The sequence below is a fragment of the Protopterus annectens genome, chromosome 1.part0 (genome assembly GCF_019279795.1).
Source record: "Protopterus annectens isolate FY-2018-M chromosome 1.part0, PAN1.0, whole genome shotgun sequence".
Lineage (NCBI taxonomy): Eukaryota > Metazoa > Chordata > Ceratodontiformes > Protopteridae > Protopterus > Protopterus annectens.
In genome coordinates, this window is record NC_056725.1 from 167,183,611 (window position 1) to 167,199,850 (window position 16,240).

Consider the following 16,240-nt stretch of genomic DNA (forward strand, 5'->3'; position numbering starts at 1 on the left):
GAATGAGGGTAATTATTATTTCCAGGCTGTGGCAGTGTAGAGTCCAAACACTTTTTAGATACCATTGAAGTTTCCTCATATGCAGTCTTGCATATGGAATTAGCAGAATGCAGGATGCCATGAAAACCAAGGCCTGCAGAATTTTTCTTGCAGATAACTGGGTCTTTGTTGCCAACATTTTGAAATAAGTTGTCAGTGTTTGTCTGGGGTGAGATAAGCCATCTGGGCAGTTGTATTTAAGCTTGCACCCAGGAATATTATCTCTTGAGAGGGTATGAGTTTTGATTTCTTTTCATTTACTGTGTACCCTAGACCTCTTAGTAATCTTTTTTACAAACGCCAGATGCTGTAGTAGAATGTCCTTGTTCTCTGCTTGAATAAGGCAGTCCAAGTAAGGATATATTTGTATTCCTCTTTGTCTTTAAAATGCAATTACTGGTGCCAGGCATTTTGTGAAGACCCTAGGCACAATAGATAAGCCAAAGGGCAGTGCAGAGAATTGGTAGTGCATTGAGCCAGCTATAAATCTGAGGTATCTTCTGCATGATTGTCTGACTGGGACATGCAGGTATGCCTCTTTTAGGTCTAAAGTCACAAGCCAAGCCTTCTTGCCCAGCATGGGCAGAAGCTGCTGCAGAGTTAACATTTTGAATTTTGGAATATCCAGGAATGTGTTTAGGATAGACAGGTCCAGTATCGGTCTCCAGGCTTTGTCCTTTCTGGGCACCAAGAATAGCCTTGAGTAAAATCCTAGTCCCTGCTCTTGCTGTGGTACTAGCTAAATGGCTCTCATGGCCACGAGGGATGAAAAGTACAGTTTTGTACCTACCATAAATGTAGATGTCCGAGAGGTATGCATCTGCAGTCCTAACAAATGGGTTGTCCTGCCTCAGGCAGCCCTTCGGTCGGCCGGATTCCAAAGTCTGGGTCTGGCCTCGGCTGATGTCGCACTTCACCCGACGTCATAGCTGCTGCGAATTGGGTATAAAGGCATCAGCCGACGCCATTTTCCTCAGTGTTTCTTGCCCCAGATGCCAAGTGCCCTCTAGGAAGGCTAAATTTGGATAAATGTAAATGATTCCAAACAGTAGAGAACAAACAAAAATAAACATGTATATACATATATACAAACAAATACACCATAATAGATTCCCCCAGCTAGCTACAAGATGGGCAAATACCCTAGGATTACTACAGAGGGGAAGGAGGGTGGGTAATCCTGACTGCAGATGCATACCTCTCGGACTGTACTATGTCCTTCAAGGATGCATCTGCAGTCCTAACAAATGGGTAGATTACCATAGCCAAACTGGGGGAGGAGGCACTAAGATGATTATGGTGCAGTTAAGATCCCTTGCAAAACAGCAGTTGCAAAACCTGCTCAGGATCTGGAGTATAAAGGTAGATTATAATGCTTGGCAAATGTATGCACGGAGCTCCAAGTAGCAGCTTCTAAAATGTCTTTGGTGTCTTTGGTAGCCACTCCTCGTAAGAAAGCTGTAGTAGTGGCTGTAGCCCTTGTGGAGTGAGGTCTGATGTCTTTTGGAGTTGTCTTTCCATGAAAAGAGTAACCAAATCTAATGCAATTTCCTATCCATTTTGAGATTGTCGGTTTTGAAATTGCTTTTCCTTCCATTCCTGTTGCATATGCTACCAGAAGCTGGTCAGTTTTTCTTTTGTTCTTGGTTCTGTCCAGATAGTAGCACACCCCCCTGTTCTGTGGGTTGGGGAAGAATATTGGTAGGTGGATTGCTTGGTTCAATGATACCCTGGAGACCACTTTTGGCATAAAAAGTAGGGTTAGTTCTCAAGGACACTCTATCCTGATGGAAGATAAGGAAGGGCTGTACTGCCATTAATGCCTGTAATTCAGAAACCCTTCTTGCTGAAGTGATTGCAAGCAGGAAAGCAGTTTTCCAAGATAAGAACTGTAATTCTGCTGTTGCTGCTGGTTCGAAAGGGGGAAGTGTTAACTTTTCCAGCACAAAGTTAAGGTCCCATGTAGGCAAAGGTGGCTTCTTTGGAGGCTTTACATTTTTAATTCCTCTCAGGAACTGTCTGAGTAGTGGATGAGAGAAGACTGGAGGATCCATGTTGTATTCTGCTGAAATTGCTGATGCATGAATCTTAATGGAGGAGTAAGACAGGCCATTGTGGAAAAGTTCTGCTAAATATTCCAGGATGTTAGCTATGTTTGCTAATGATACATTTTCTCCTTTTGCTGCACTCCAAATGAGGTATCTTTTCCATTTGGCTGAATAAGTCTTCCTTGTGGAGGGTCTGCGAGCCTCCAGGATAATGTCTTTAACCCTCTGAGATAGATCTGGGTTATTTTGTTTTATGTAATATTCCAAGCAGCTAGTTGCAGTGTTTTCAAGTTTGGATGTAGGATCTTGAAGTTGTTCTGTGTTAGCAGTAAAGGAACTAGAGGTAGAGGCCATGCGTGTGTCCGAGACATACTCCTCAGTAGCGGGTACCAATGCTGCCTCGGCCAGTCTGGAGCTATCAGGATGATCTTTGGGTGATGATCTTTGATCTTCAGTAGCACTTTGTGCATCAAAGGAAGAGGTGGGAATGCATATGCTGTCAGGTTTTCCCAACTGAAGGAGAGGGAGTCCACCTTCCAAGCAAGTGGGTGGTATGTTCTTGTGCAGAATTTCCTCAATTGGTGGTTGTGAGGGGATGCGAACAGGTCTATTTCTGGTAGTCCCCATTTCTTTGTAATGGATTTGAAGATGTCTGGATGCAGCATCCATTCTTGGGCATCCGTGGTAGTTCTGCTTAAGGTGTCTGCTAGTATATTTTCTTTCCCTGGCACAAATATGGCCTGGAGCTGAATGTTGAGGTTCAGGGCCACATTCCACAGGTCCATTGCCATCCGGCATAGAGGATATGAGTGTGTGCCTCCTTGTTTGTTGATATACCACATGACTGTGGTGTTGTCCGTCCTTATCAGCAAATGACCCTGTTGAAGAAACGGTCTGAATGTCTGAATTGCCTGTTTCACTGCCAGCATCTCTTTTTGATTTATGTGTAGGTTCAGCTGGTCTTGTGTCCATAGGCCTTGTATACACTTGTCCACCATGTGTGCCCCCCAACCGAGGTCTGAGGCGTCCTTGGTGATAGTCTGGCTTGGGTGAGGCTTGTGGAAAGGCAGTCCTCTGTTCAACTGACAGGTCTGAGCCCACCACAGGAATTCTTGCTTCAGGCATGGAATTATTGGAATTTGGGCTTCTAGACTGTGCTTGTGTTGAGACCATAAATTCCTTAGGTACCATTGCAACTTCCTCATATGCAGTCTGGCATGTGGAATCAATATTATACAGGATGCCATGTAACCCAGGGCTTGCAGGACTTTCCTTGCTGTAAGCTGGTTCTGTGTTGTTAATGCCATGAAATAGAGTGGTAGTTGTTTTTGCTTTTCTGCTGTGAGAAATGCCATCTGATTTGAAGTGTCCAGTTCTGCACCCAAGAATGTTATCCTTTGGGATGGTACCAGCCTTGACTTTTTCATGTTGACTGTGTATCCCAGGGCTTGCAGTAGTTGTATAACCTTTTCCAAATCTTTTGTTAATTTGGTCTTGTTGTCCGCTTGTATTAGGCAGTCGTCCAGGTATGGATAAATCTGAATTCCCTGAAGCCTGCAATGAGCAATTACTGATGCCAGGCATTTCGTGAATACTCTGGGCGCAGTAGATAAGCCAAAGGGCAATGCTGAGAATTGATAATGCTCTGATCCTGCAAGAAATCTGAGGTATCTTCTGCAATCTGGTCGTATAGGGACGTGCAGGTATGCCTCCTTGAGATCTAGAGTCACCAGCCAAGACTCCCTGCCCAGCATGGGAAGAAGTTGCTGTAGGGTCAGCATTTTGAATTTTGGAACAATGAGATATGTGTTCAGAGCGGACAGGTCGAAAATAGGTCTCCATTGGTTTTCTTTCCTTGGTATCAGGAAAAGTCTGGAGTAAAATCCTTGTCCTGGTTCCATAGACGGTACCTTTTCTATAGCTCTCATCCTTAGTAAGTGGTTGATTTGTTCTAGAGCGTTTGTTTTTTGGTTTGGTGGTAGGTTTGGCATTCCTCTCTTCTTTGGTAGAGTGTGGAAGTGAAACATGTAGCCTTTGTCTATTGTCTGTAAAATCCATTTGTCTCCTGTAATATAATGCCAGTTTTACGGAAAATAAGGCTAGCTTTCCGCCTAAGGGTGCTTCCAGTTGTTCCCTGGTAGGTGGTATCAGAGTCAAGTCATTGTGCCTGTCCTGTGGAAGTGGTAGTAGCTGGATCTGTGGCAGTACTTCTCTGGTTGTTAGGCTGCCACTGACGTCCCCTGTAGGCACCTCTGGATTGGCCTCTGCCTCTTGGGCGCTTATTTCTGCCCCTCTGTGCTCTGGAAGTGTCTGGAAAGGACCAATTCTTCGAAGGCCAATTTCTACTAAACCTCGGAGGCTGGACCTGTAAGAAATCCTTGACTGTTTGGACAGATTTTGCTTTTTCTTCCACCTTCTTTAGCACTTGCTGTGCAGGGGAGCCAAACAAACTTGGTTTCTCCATGGGAGCATCTAGGAGCTTTGACTTTACATGGTCTGGTAAGGATTGCTCTTTTAACCATGCATGCCTTCTGATCACTGTACCAGTCATAGCTGATCTAAAGGAAGCCTCCAGTGCATCATAGCCGCATTTTAAGGAATGATTACTGACCTGCTGAGTGTTATGTACCAAATCCTGAAGGGACTTACGGTCTATAGGTTCAGGAGAGGACAGTTTTTTATTTAGCTGGTCTAACAAAAATTCCTGATACTGAATCATGAGGAATTGACAGTTTAAGGCCCTAGCGAAGAGTAGCAGAAGTATAAACTTTTTACCCCATCTCTCTAATGCCCTAGATTCTCTTTCAGAGGGAGGGGTTTTGGCAGAGGCAGCTGCTACAGCTTTGGGGCCCTGTGAAATAGTTTCAGGATCTGCAATAGGAGCCTTATACAAGTGAAAGTGTGTGTCCGGGACCCTGTAATATCTGTCGGGCTTAGCAGGGGCCAGGGGTAGAGAGTCAGGGGCAGTACAAGCATCATTAAATGCATCATCCACAACTGTTAGTACTGGAGGAATAGCTAAAGGCCTGTGCTGTGGTAAATGTAAAAAGGTCCTCAGCCTTTTCCTTGAATCTGAAAAATCCTGGCCCTGCCATTGAAATTGCTCTCTCATAGCATGCAGGGTTTCCCCAAAGGAGAATTCCTCAGGAGGAGAGGCAGAAGGGATGGAGTCTTCTGCATCAGAGTCCTCATATGGAGAATAAGGGCCTTCTGGAGGATTTGAGTTTTCTGAATCATCCGAGGAATAATCAGTTGAAACTGGCTCAGGGGGCTCTGCTCTAGGCCTCTTCTCTGGAGGGGGTTGAGAGGCCCTGTCAGGGTGAGGTTGGGATCCCCTGATCAAGGAAATGAGATCCTCAGCCAGGCTGAGCATTTTGGAACTAGAGGTAGGCCTGTGTGAGGGGATTTTAGCAGGCAAGGCCTTAGAAGTTTTAGCTGCTTTAGCCCTGGAAAAAGCCTTGATAGACATAGATGCAGGGGGCCTAGCAGCTCCACGTGCAGGAGTAGATATGTCTAAAGGAATAGTATCTGATAAATCCTGGGAACCTGCAACAGCAGGGGAAATTTCAGTAGCAGATTCAGCCATGCTGTGTGAGGCCTCGGCTATAGGAGGTATGCTTTCGGCCGAAGGAAGAACCGTGGACTCGGTTTCAGCTGAAACAGAGACACTCGCGGTTGGCTTAACCGTGGTTTCGGCCGAAACCGCGGACCGCGAGTGTCGGTCCTTTTCCTTACGCTTTTTAGCTAATTGTGAAGTCGGAGTCTCTGACGGCATTTTGTAAGCAAAAGCGGAGCCGAAAAACTCCTCTGCAAACTCCGACCGACGTCTAAGTGTCCATCGGTTGAAGGAAGCACAGGCTAGACAAGCTGCTACGTCGTGGTCTGGGCCTAAGCAAGGAAGACAGTAAGAGTGGAAATCCTTATGAGGTATTTGTTTCCCACAAGTTAAACAGTTATTTACTTTTTCTGACATCGGCTGAGGCAAGAAAGAGTCCCCAACGGGGTACTTAGCTTTTTAGAAGTCTTCGGTAGTAGTAATCTCTGGATCTGACCGACCGGCACTTGCGAACAGCTTCTGCTTCGGGCACCGCGCGGCAAGAAAGACAGAGGAAAACAGCGTCGGCTGATGCCTTTATACCCAATTCACAGCAGCTATGACGTCGGGTGAAGTGCGACATCAGCCGAGGCCAGACCCAGACTTTGGAATCCGGCCGACCGAAGGGCTGCCTGAGGCAGGACAACCCATTTGTTAGGACTGCAGATGCATCCTTGAAGGACATTTTGTTTTTGTGCCTCTGCCCATTGATTGTGTGGCAGGTCTGGCATACCGTTTGGCCTTGGCAGGGTGTGAAAGTGGAACCCGTAGCCTTGTGATATGATATTTAAGACCCATTTGCCCTGGGTGATCATGTGCCAATTTTGTGAAAAAAGTGCTAGTTTTCCCCCCAAAGGGGCTGCCAGAAGATAAGTGTTTGGTGCTGGCAGGAGAAGGTCATTGAGACAGTTTCCTGTATGGCTGTGATTTTTCCTCTCAGCTTTTGGAGGTAGAAGCACCCCACTGTTTAGGCCTGTATAAGCCATGGGGTTGTGATCCGCCTCTAGGGTGTCTGTATCTGCCTCTTTGTGGCCTGTCTGACACTGGAAAGGACCAATTCTTTGTAGGCCAGTTCCTGCTAAATCTGGGAGGCTGTTTGCATAGACTTAGCTTTGTCCTCAATTTTCTTCAACACCTCTTCTGCTTTAACACCAAACAAGGTATCATGCTGTAATGGAGCATCTAATAGTTTTGCTTTAACATGATCAGGCGATTCTGTTCTTTTAACCAAGCATGCCTCCTAATTACAGAACCTGTTACAGCGGCCCTGCAGGAGGCCTCTAGAGAATCAAACCACAATGCAAAGTATGCTTTCCCACTTGTTCAGCTACATGCAATAAATCCTGCATTTCTTTGTTTTCTGCACATTCTGAATTTGTCATAATTTTCTGTTTAAGCAGTGACATAAGATATTGCTGCTATTTAAGCATATGAAACTAGCAATTTAAAGCTCTTACAGCCAAGGTAGCAGAAGTATAAATCTTTTCCCCCCATCGGTCCAGGGCCCTTGAATCCCTATCAGAGGGGATAGGGTTTTTTGCAGTGGAAGCCTTGACCCCTTTGGGACCCTGAGAGATGGTTTCTGGGTCAGCAGCAGGGTTTTTATAAAGAAATTTATGTGAATCAAGAACCCTGTAGTACCAGTCTGGCTTAATAGGAGCTGGTGGTAAAGAGTCAGGAGACAAGCCGGACTCTGAAAATACATAATCTACAATGTCTAAAACAGGAGGGATAGCAAGGGGCCTGTGCTGAGGTAATAAAAGGACGTCTCTGAGCCTTTTCTTGGATTCTGAGTAATCTTGGCTCTCCCAGTGGAAATGCTCCCTCATAGTATGCAGGGTCTCCCCAAAAGAATAATCCTCAGGAAGAGAGGTCGAAGGGATAGATTCTTCAGCATCAGAATCCTCATAGGGAAGAAGAGAATATTCCTGTTCAGAAGAGGAATCAGAAGAAATGGAAACCTCTTGCCTAGGCCTCTTATCAGTAGGGGGATGGGAACCCCTGATCAAAGTAATTAGGTCTTCGGCCATTTTAAGCATCTGTTTTTTTAGGCATGGTGGCCTGTCCAGGAGAATGCTATACTTGTTTCTTTGTCTTTAGAGCTGCTTTAGTCTTTGCCTTTGAAGCTGAAGTTGGTTTCACATATAACTGTGTAGGCCTGAAAACACCTTCAGAAGCCGATGCCTGCTCAGCGGCTCCGGACCCATCTGAGGGAATAGTTTGAGTGTCCAATACCTTGAGTTTCCAGCGGCCTAGTCATCTCCACGTGGGAGTCGGAAGCGGCCTGTGGCTCTGAGGTAGCGGGCATCAGGGGCTGCGAAAGCTCCTCACTGAGAACCGGCGATAGGCCTAGCGGAAGCCTCAGTCTGTTCTGGACCTCAGATGCCTGTCCTTTTTTTCTTTTTCTTTGCGCTTTTTATAAACTCTGGTAGTCGGCTGTTCCTACGGCATTATATAATTGAATCTTCTATCAAAGTAATGAAATGCAAAATCGTACCGACGCTTAATAGTGCGTTGGTTAAATCTAGCACAAAACCGACAACTAGCAACGTCGTTGTCAGGGCCTAGGCAAGGAATACAGTAAGAATGAAAATCCTTATGAGGTATTTGCTTCCCACAAGAAATACAATTAACTTTTTCTGACATCGGTCTGGAGCAAGAAAAAAGTTTCCCCAACGGGGTACTTAGCTTTAATGAATACTTCAGATCTGAAATTCGAATTTGAAAATCTCAGGAGTCGGCCGACCAGCACTTGCTTTGGGCACCGCGCGGCAAAAAAGACTGAAGAAAATGGTGTTGGCTGCATCTTTTATACCCCTGGCGCATTGACATCAGGGAGGAGGCGACAGCAACAGACGCCGGACCTAGAATTTGGAACTCTGGCCGACTGCAGGTAGCCTGCCAGCAGGATAACCCAATTGTAATGACTGCAACAGGGAAACACTATGGACATCCAGGACTGCAACAGTAAATACACTCGAACATCTACATTTATGGTAAGTGTACACAACTGTACTATGTTCTTAGTGTTTCACTGTTGCAGTGCATTTGGGTAGATTCCCAAAGCTAAGGAAGGGAGGAGGCAATTAGAGAGCATTAGGACCAGCTATTAGGCCCTGCAAGACTGCAGTGGCAAAACCAGCTCTGGATTTAGAGAAAATAGGCAAGTGGTAATGCTTGGTGAAGGTATGAACAGAATTCCAGCTAACATCTTCTATGATGTCCCTGGTAGGAACACCTCTGAGGAAGGCTGTTGAGGTAGATGCATCCCTGGTGGAATGTGATCTTATTCCCTGTGGGGTAGATTTTCCATGGTGCTTATAGCAGAAATGAATGTAATGGATTAACCATTTAGAAATGGTTTGCTTTGAAACTGCCTTCCCCTCTGCCCCTGCAGCAAAGGCAACTAGCAGCTGTTCAGTTTTTCTGAGAGGCTTAGTCCTGTCCAAATAAAATCTAAGTTGTCTGTGCATGTCCAAAGATTGCAGTATTTGTTCTCCTTTGTTCTGTGGATTAGAAAAGAAGATTGGCAAATGAATGGACTGATTAAGGGCCACACTGGATACCACCTTGGGCATAAAGGAAGGATTGGTCCTGAGGGACACCCTGTCTGCATGGAAGATGAAGAAGGGCTCCACTGCCATGACGGCCTTTAATTCAGACACTCTTCTTGCTGAAGTGATGGCTAGAAGGAAGGCTGTTTTCCAAGAAAGGAATTTCAACTCTGCAGTTGCAGCTGACTCAAAGGGAGGCAGAGAGCTTTTCCAATACAAAGTTAAGGTCCCAGGCTGGAGTAGGGGCTTTCCTGGGTGGCCTTTAAATTGTTGGCCCCTCTAAGGAATTGCTTCAGCTAGGGGTGAGAGAAGAGAGGTGGGCTCTGTATTATAATGTCCTGAAATGGCAGAGGCATGAATTTTAATGGAAGAGAAGGAAAGGACCCTGTGAAGCATCTGTTAAGTATTGAAGAATATGCGGTAAACTGGGCACTGTTGTGCCTATCCACAGTTTGGCTCCAGGAACAGAATCTTTTCCACTTTTCAGCGCAGGATTTTCTAGTACTAGGCCTCCTTGCCTCCAGAATGACATCCAGCACTTGCTTACTGAGGGATGGCAATGGAAAGCTCAGGTAATTAGCCAGGCTGCAAGGTTCAGGGTTTGAAGCTGGGGGTACAGAATCTGGCCCTCCTGCTGGGACAGCAGGGAAGGGGTCTGAGGCAGGTGCCATGATTCCAGCAGTGACACTGCACAAGAGGGGGTACCCACCAGTGTTGGTGTGGCCAGTCTGGTGCAATGAGTACTATCCTTGGTTTGTCCTGTCTGCTCTTTAGTAGAACCTTGGAGAGGCAGAGGGGGAAAGGCATAAACGGAGAGATTGTCCCAGGTGAAGGACAAGGCATCCAATTTCCAAGCTTGTCTGTGGGGAGTCCTTGTGCAGAATTTGTCGAATTGGTAGTTCTAAGGGGAGGCCAAACAGGTCTATTTCTGGGCTCCCCCATTTGTTTCTCAACATGTTGAATATCTTTGGTTCCAGTTTCAATTCGTGTGGGTCCATGAGATTTCTGCTGAAGTCTGCCAGTGAGTTTAGCTTGCCTGGCAGGAATTGAGCCTGTAGGTACACTTGGTAGCTCAAGGCTGTGTTCCACAGAGCCATGGCTAGTCTGCAGAGGGGGGTAGGAGTGAGTCCCCGCTGCCTGTTTATGTACCACATAACAGTGCTGTCTTTTTACCAATAACTGTCCTGGAAGGATGTGGTCCTTGAAGTCTGTCAGAACAATCTCTACAGCTAACATTTCTTTTTGATTGCTATGCAGGTGCATTTGACTCTGGTTCCATTTGCCCTGAATGTACTGCCCTGCCAAGTGAGCCCCCCCATGCATAGTCTGATGAGTCTGTTAGGGTTTGGGCGGCAGGGGGCAGAGTGAATGGTAGTCCCTTGTCGAGGTAGCAGGCTTCTGCCCACCAAAGGAATTCCGTCTTTATACAAGGGATGTTGGGAATCACTGATTCCAGGTCCTGAGAATGTTGACACTATAGGCTTTTTAGATACCATTGCATTTTCCTCATATGCAGTCTTGCTTATGGAATTAGTAGGATGCAAGAGGCCATGAACCCCAGGGCTTGCAGTTAGCTGGGTCTTTGTGGCCAGTAATTTGAAATAGGCTGTCAACAGTTTCTCTGGCGTGAGGTAGGCCATCTGGGAAGTTGGGTTCAAGCTTGCTCCCAGGAATACAATTTGTTGACAGGGTACTAGATGAGATTTCTTTTCGTTTATGGTGGACCCCAGTGAGTTTATCAGTTTCTTTACAAATGCCAGATGATTTAATAGTATGCCCTGCCTTTCTGCCTGAATTAGACACTCGTCCAGGTATAGGTATATTTGGATATTTCTTTGCCTGCAAAATGATGACTGGAGCTAGGCATTTTGTGAATACCCTGGGTGCAGTAGATAAGCCAAAGGGCAGTGCAGAGAACTGATAGTGCATGTAGCCTGCTCTGAAGTGTAAGTATTTTCTGTAAGAATCCCTTATTGGGATGTGCAGGTAAGCTTCCTTTAAATCCAGTGTTGCCAACCAGGCATTTACCTAGCACGGGAAGCAGCTGATGAGTTAGCATTTTGAATTTTGGAATTGCCAAAAAGGTGTTTAGGATAGATAGCTCCAGGTTAGGATGCCAGTTGTTGTCTTTTCTGGGTACCAAGAAAAGTCTGGAGTAAAAACCTTGTCCCCATTTATCTGCTGGGACAGGTTGAATAGCCCTGATACTTAGAAGGGAGAACTTGCTGTTGAGCCTCTGCCCACTGATTTGGAGGTAGGTCTGGCCAACCTTTTGGGGTTGGTAAGGTGTGGAAGTGGAATCTATCTCCTTGGGAAACTATTTAAAACCCATTTGTCTTGGGTAATGAGTTCCCAGTTTTTTGCATGCAGGGCGATCTTTCCCCCTAAAGGTGTGGTCAGTTGAGCAGGGCTTGGAAGGTTTAAGGTTAAGTCATTGTGACAATTTACCATGGGGTGTCTTACTACTTCCAGCTTTGGAAGTGGGAGCCCCCCAATGCTTAGGCCTGTGAGTACCTTGAGACTGTGGCCTAGGTGGTCTGCTGTTCCTGGATTATGGACTGAAGGCCCGGAAGAGACAGGAAAGGGCCTATTCTTAGAAAGCCAACGCCTACTAAATATGGGAGGCTGTACTTGCAGGAAATCTAACAGTTTGCACAGATTTAGCTTTTTCCTCCATCTTTTTAAGAACAACTTCTGCTTTGTTGCCAAACAAGCGGTCTTGGTTTAAGGGAGCATCCAGTAATTTGGCTTTAACATGATCTGGCAGAGTTTGCTCCTTAAGCCAAGCATGCCTTCTAAGAACAGACCCACTAACAGCAGCCCTACAAGATGCCTATAAGGAATCAAAACCACACTGCAAAGTATGTTTACCAACTTGTTCAGCAGAATGCATTAAATTCTGTAATTCTTTATTTTCAGCACAGCCAGGAATCAACATCAATTTCTGTTTAAGTAATCCAATAATATGCTGCTGGTACTTTAACATATGAAACTGGCAGTTTAAGGCCCTAATGGCCAAAGTAGCATAAGTTTATACCTTCTTACCCCACCTGTCCAGGGTCCTGGAATCTCTATCAGAGAGTGTAAGGTTTTTGGCAGTAGTAGACTTAATGCCTTTGGGTCCCTGTGAAATGGTCTCTGGGTCCGCAGTAGGATTCTTAAAGAGGAACTTGTGAGAATCAGGTACTCTAATACCGGTCAGGTTTCCTGGGAGCTGAAGTAAGGTGTCTGGGGCCAGGCTAGATTCCAAGAGGGCATCATCTACAATGCCCAGTACAGGGGGGATAGCTAAAGGCCTGTGTTGAGGCAGAAGTAAGAATTCCCTAAGCCTCTTTTTGGAGTCAGAGTAATCCTGGCTTTCCCAGTGGAAATGCTCCCTAAGAGCGTGCAAAGTTTCACCAAAAGAAAAATCTTCTGGAGGGGAAGCAGATGGAATGGAGTCCTCTGCATCAGAATCTTCATAGGTAGACAAGGGTAAATCCTGGTCATCAAAAGAAACAAATTTCAGAATCCTGATCAAAAGAATCAGAAGAAAAATCAGTTCTAGGTCTCTTGAAGGGAGAAGGGTGGCTTCCCCCTTGTCTTTCAGCTTTCCCCGGATAGGGGTCGCCACAGCAGAACTCCGGTCCGCTAATGATGGGCAGTAGATTTTCACTAACACAGATGTGCCATCTCGACATTCAACCTTCAGCGAATGCACGCCCATTTATGCAGATCTTTCGAACGCTCATCAAACCACGGGGAGGACATGCAGACTCCACATAGAAGGCACTCCCCGCACTCCAGCAGAGAATCGAACAGGAGAACCTCTTGCTGTGAGGCAACGCTACCGCTGCACCACTGCGGCATAGGTCTTCAGCCATTCTTATTTGTTTTTTAGGCATATGGGACTGACCATGCGGTTTGGATGGTTTTCTAGGCGTGGATCAAGTTTTAAGCCTTGAAGAAGATGGCGTCTGTTTGATATGCAGGTCAGTAGGCCTGAATACACCCTCAGAAGCTGGTGCCTGCACAGCGGTTCTGGACCCATCCAAGGTAGAAACATCCGCAGGTTCCATAGTTGAAGAAGCATCTTGCGGCATACCAGACTCCAAATGGATCTCAGTAGAGGCCTGTGAATCTGAAGTAGCAGGTATCAGGGGGCTGCAAAAGTGCCTCACTGAGTACCGGTAAACTGGTAACTAGCTTAACTAAAGTGTCGTCTACAGCTTTGGACCTATGCGGTCTGTCTTTATCTTAACATTTTTTCGGAATGTCTGTAGTCGGATGGCTTACCAAAGCCATTTCTGGATAATTAAACAGAGTACCTAAATAGTTAGTTGCGAAAATGAACAAACGACGAATAGTACGAGGATTTTTATAAGGCACAAAACTGACAGCGAGGGACGTTGTGGTCTGGGCCTAAGCAAGAAATGCAGTACGAATGAAAATCTTTAGGAGGCATTTGCTTTCCACAAGTAATACAATTGTTAACTTTTACTGACATCGGTTTAGAGCAAGAAAAAGGATCCCCAACAGGGTACTTAGCTTTTTTGAAGACTTCGGTTCTGAAATTCGAAAATGAAAATTTCAGGAGTTGGCCGACCAGCACTTACAAAATGCTTCTGCTTCAGGTACCGCACAGCAAGAAAGACCGATGTAATGGCGTTAGCTGCATGCTTTATACCCCTACCTGACGTCACTGAAGGAGACAGCAACTGACGCAGGACCCAAGACTAATCAGGCCAGCTGAGGGCTACCTGCAAGAAACCCAGATGTAATGACTAACAGTGAAACATGAAGAACATCACATCCTGAACAGACATCAGAGTACACACTTCTAAAAATGAAACACTAACTACAGGGCTTCCCTTAGAATGTATAATCCATGTCTAATTTTGATACAGTCTACAGTTTTGCAGTTAAAATGGGCAAAAGACAAGCACAGCTCTGTAGTATATAGAAATAAAACCCTAACTATTACCAAAATTTGAACAGTTTAAGCGATGAAGGGGATAAGCAGACTGGCTAGTACCTGTTCATCTGTGAAGGGGAGAGTAGTGGTCCAGGTGGCTGCATCACTACATGCAAGTAGCAGTCTGCAAATGATGAAGTTTCAGCTGTTAAATAGGGACATGGGCTGGACTTACCAAGTTGACAATAACACATCATGTAAGAGTGAGCACACATATGGAAGGCGTAGGTAGGTCAGCACCAGGCACTTGGGGTAAGATTAGCAACCAAAATAGAAACACCCTCACTGATCATTGATGAGGTGAATATGGGCAGGCGGAAACGAGAGCAATGTGGAAGACACAGCCAAACAATTCCAATAATGGTAGGAGCAATGGGTCTTATAAAAAAAGAATCTACAATCGTATTTAGATGTCACCAATACATGTAACCCTGTACGAATTGCAGAAGTCATTACTGGGCACACTGCGGGTGCTGCAAAGAGCACTTCTGGCTGACAAAGAATGAAACAATACTAATTTCACGAGCTTTAATTGTACTTTGACTTAGGAATGGAGTCCATTCCAGTCATAGTATTAAAACCCCAAAAGACTGAGAAATTAAAAAAAGGCACACCTTCTTGGCCATTTGGATGATACCCATTGGGGGTCATCTCCCAACTCTACACAAGAGACTACACAGAATGGGAAAAAACTGGATTCAAGATCAGTACAAGACAGATGGTCAGCAGGTACAAACAGGAAAAGTACCTAGAAAAAAGGCCAAACGACAAACTTAACTGCCTTGGTTAACATTGAGTGCAAGTACTTGCCTATGAGGACAGCCTACAAAGCAGCACACATCTTTAAGAGGCAGCTAGAGGACTACTTTCCAGTCTGTAAACCGGGAGTTGACAGAACATAGGCCAGACAACCAATCTTTTCCGCAGCCAAAAGTAATCTTAGTTTGGATGAATCCCACACATGGTTTTCATTTGCAGGTTCTAAATTGTGGGTGTGGGACTAAATTCACCTCTTACGCATACATATTTGATACATACAGTGTCACTCTACATATACAGACACTTTAAATATATATTTACAGTATTTATATTGCATCCAAAAAAGTTGTTGCAAGGCACACTCCCAAAACTGAATAACCAAAACCAAATGCGAAACTGAATCAAGCAGGACAGGAGCCAAACTGCTTCCCACAACAGGTTTTAACCACCAAGGAATAAAGTTCCCTGGTGGTTCAATAAACCTGATATGTTAGGGGATGTGGTTTGGCTCCTGTCACGGTTTCAGTTATTCAGTATTTATTACATGGAAAAGCACACACTATATTCTAGTCGTGTGTGTGTGTGTGTGCTATTATACACAAAATGTTCTAATCATAGATCACAATTCATTGCCAAATGACAAACTGATAACCTACCTCTGTGGGGATTTTACAGTTACCATATATTAGTTCAGATTGCACTTGGGGAAATACTTTGTTACATGCAAGGGAAGTCTATTCAATAAAACAAGGATTGTCAGAGGTTTATATCGTGTCTGAAGGACCTATTTATGCTATGGTGGAAGTTTAGGTCCCTTGAGCTGATGTTTATAGAGTGGTATTTTGTGGATATACAGAAGGTCATATAGTACTGATGGGGTGTGGGTGCAGCTCCCTACATGAAAACACTGGTTTTATTTTACTTTAATTTTTGATCAAGTGAAGAGGAGTTTTCCCGTTTTGTATATACAAATTTGACAAGTAAATGTGAAAAAGGTGTCATTCTGTTACGGGTCTGATGAATAAAGAGTAGTAAAGGATGTAAACTAGAAAATATACCCCTGGTGATAATGTGTGTGACTGTACATATCAATTTCTATTATAAATTACACACACACATATATATATATATATATATATATATATATATATATATATATATATATATATTACACACACATACACATTGTTTATAAATCTGTATATATATACATGTACAAATATACACATACATACACTACATATATTACATATACATACACACCTGTACATGTGCTTACATATACACACAC

General features: G+C 44.7%; 1 protein-coding gene across 2 annotated transcripts in view; it reads right to left on the minus strand.

The window, feature by feature from the left end:
- Positions 1-16,240, minus strand: part of LOC122788278 (alpha-actinin-4) — a 1,502,973-nt gene that overhangs the window by 147,514 nt on the left and 1,339,219 nt on the right. The gene's annotated exons all lie outside the window — the stretch shown is intronic.